Raw genomic sequence first — 3,245 nt, 5'->3', positions numbered from 1 at the left:
GCTCCGACTGGGACCCCTGAGGGCCCCGGGGAGAGCGGCCTCCCCACCACGGGCTCCGTCCTCAGGCCTGCCACGTGGCAGGGTGGCTGGGACTCCAGGTGCTCCAGTCCTGGGCCCCATCCCCTGGCCTGCCACCATGCCAAGGGCCTGGGACGGGGTCCATCGGTCCCGTGCAGACCCCCCCCTGCTTTGCCTGATTGTCAAGGTGTCCGCGGGCCCCGGATCAGAGGGCCCACCGGCTCCCCCACTCGCATCCCCATGCCTGGGTACCTGCTTGCCCTTTCTTAAGGGCTCAGAGAGACCAGATGGGCGCCCTTCGAGCAGGGACATCTGGCCGCTCCTTTCCCCAAGGCCATCTGGCCGCGCCCAATGCTTTCCAATGGGGTGACCAGATGGCCGGGCCTCCCGGAAGTCCTGATGAGGGCTCCTTTGCCTCTCCGATCCCAGCGAGGGCTCCAGTAGGTCGGGCACATTTGCGCCATGGGTCCCCTCCATCACTCACTGCGCACGGATTAAAAGAAAGTGGGGTAATTTTCCTCCGGATAACTAGGGAGAGGGTCAGTCAGACCTCTGTGAGATCTGGCGATTCTGAGACAGGGGAAGGTAGGATCTTGGCCCACCCCCAGGGGCCCCCAGGGGCCTGGGTCAGCGCCTGCCTCTCAGCCCCTTCCCGATGGGCCTTTCCTCCGAGCCTGCTCACCCCAGGAGCAGGCAGAGATGCAAAAGCGGCATCCCCTGTGCAGGGGAGCCTGCCAAGGGAGGATCTGGCTGTAATCCAATCGATTGGGCACTCTTGGTCCGTTTAGGTATGGACTGCTTTGCCAGCCTCGGCTGTTATTTCAAGCAAAGAGCTTCCACCCCGCATGGACCGTCCGACTCAAGGGCCTGTCGCCTGGCAGGAGGCCCTCTACCCTACTTAGCAGAGTGAAGGCCAAGTGGCCCCGGCAGCTTGTACCCCCCAGTGGTCCAACCCGGGTGTACAAGGTCAGGGGCTCCAGGCCCTTGGATGCTGCTGCCCGGCAGGTCCGTAGGCCCCGCGCGCCATGCCATCACCCCTCTCCACCCAGCGCATTTCCACAGCAGCTTAGAACGACCGTTCCGAAGGGTGCCGCCGCCACCAGGCTTTGGCACCCCTGCGTCTCGCTCACAGGCACCGTAGATGGCTGGGCCCACCGGTGCCCGTGCGTCTGCACCTCTCCAACCCTCTAGCAAGCCCTCCCGCCCAGGCATGTGGGCTCCTTCACCTAACAGGCTCCTGAGAGGGAGGGGTGTGTGAAGGTTGCCGGTCGGGGAGACGGACACGCGAACCCACCCCGTCAGCACGTGCGGCTACCTGGTTGATCCTGCCAGTAGCATGTGCTTGTCTCAAAGATAAAGCCATGCAAGTGTAAGTACACAAGGCCGGTACAGTGAAACTGCGAATGGCTCATTAAATCAGTTATGGTTCCTTTGATCGCTCCATCTGCTACTTGGAAAACTGTGGTAATTCTAGAGCTAATACATGCCGACGAGCGCTGACCTACCGGGATGCGTGCATTTATCAGACCAAGACCAATTCGAGCTCGCCCAGCCGCTTTGGTGACTCTAGATAACCCCCGGCCGATCACACATCCCCGTGACGGCGATGATACATTTGGATGTCTGCCCTATCAACTTTCGATGGTACTTTCTGTGCCTACCATGGTGACCATGGGTAATGGGGAATCAGGTTTCGATTCCGGAGAGGGAGCCTGAGAAACAGCTACCACATCCAAGGAAGGCAGCAGGCGCGCAAATTACCCACTCCCGACTCGGGGAGGTAGTGATGAAAAATAACAATACAGGACTCTTTCGAGGCCCTGTCATTCTAATGAGTACTCTTTAAATCCTTTAATGAGGATCCATTGGAGGGCAAGCCTGGTGCCAGCAGCCGTGGTAATTCCAGCTCCAATAGCGTATATAAAAGTTGCTGCAGTAAAAAAGCTTGTGGTTGGATCTTGGGACCGAGCTGGCGGTGCGCCGCAAGGCAAGCTACCACCTGTCCCAGCCCCTGCCTCTCGCTGCCCCTTGATGCTCTTGACTGAGTGTCCTGGGGGTCCGAAGCGTTTACTTTGAAAACATTTGAGTGTTCAAAGCAGGTCGGTCGCCGGGTTCCAGCTGCAAAGCTGAAACTAAAGTAATTGACGGAAGGGCACCACCAGGAGTGGAGCATGCGGCTTAATTTGACCCACCACGGGAAACATCACCCGGCACGGACACGGAAAATATTAACAGATTGATAGCTCTTTCTTGATTCTGTCGGTGGTGGTGCATGGCCGTTCTTAGTTGGTGGAGCGATTTGTCTGGTTAATTCCGATAACAAACGGGACTCCTCCATGCTAACTAGTTACGCGACCCCCAGCGGTCGGCGTCCAACTTCGTAGAGGGACAAGTGGCGTTCAGCCACAGGAGATCGAGCAATAACAGGTCTGTGATGCCCTCAGATGTCCAGGGCTGCACGCGCACTACACTGAATGGATCAGCGTGTGTCTACCCTTCGCCAACAGGTGCTGGATTGGGGATTGCAATTATTTCCCATGAACGAGGAACTCCCAGTAAGTGCGGGTGATAAGCTTGCGTTGATTAAGTCCCTGCCCTTTGTACACACTGCTACTACCGATTGGATGGTTTAGTGAGGTCCTCGGATTGGCCCCGCCGGGGTCAGCAATGGCCCTGGCGGAGCGCCGAGAAGATGATCAAACTTGACTATCTAGAGAAAGTAAAAGTCGTAACATGGTTTTCGTAGGTGAACCTGCGGAAGGATCATTAACGGTGGAGCGGCCAGAGTGACCGACGGCACCAGCCCGGAACCCTCGGCCGCCTCCTGCAAGCACACCATAGGCACAGGGCCCGGCCCTGCCCTGGCACGCCCCGACCGGCGAAGCGGTCCGTGGCCGCATGGGGTGCTTGGGTGAGGACCAGGCCTTCGGCGGGCCTCTTTTCCCGGAGAGGACCGACATGTGAGGGACTGGGGACGGGGGCGTCTGGTGAGCTCTCGCTGGTCCTTGAAAATCCAGGGGGGGTGGTGTAAATCTCGCGCCACGCCGTGCCCATATCCGCAGCAGGTCTCCAAGGTGAACAGCCTCTGGCATGTTGGAACAATGTAGAGAAGGAAAGTCGGCAAGTCAGATCCGTAACTTCAGGGTAAGGATTTGCTCTAAGGGCTGGGTCGGTCAGGCTGGGGTACGAAGTGGGGCTAGGCATGCGCCGCGGCTGGACGAGGCGCC

At 58.9% G+C, this 3,245-nt stretch overlaps 1 pseudogene; it reads left to right on the top strand.

The window, feature by feature from the left end:
* Window positions 1-1,330: 1,330 nt before the first annotated feature.
* Window positions 1,331-2,787, top strand: LOC146867583 (18S ribosomal RNA; annotated as a pseudogene).
* The last annotated feature ends 458 nt before the right edge of the window (window positions 2,788-3,245 follow it).

Source organism: Triturus cristatus, chromosome 1_2 (assembly GCF_964204655.1).
Source record: "Triturus cristatus chromosome 1_2, aTriCri1.1, whole genome shotgun sequence".
Lineage (NCBI taxonomy): Eukaryota > Metazoa > Chordata > Amphibia > Caudata > Salamandridae > Triturus > Triturus cristatus.
The sequence above is the reverse complement of the archived record's forward strand: the minus strand, read 5'-3'. Positions and strand labels throughout refer to the sequence as shown.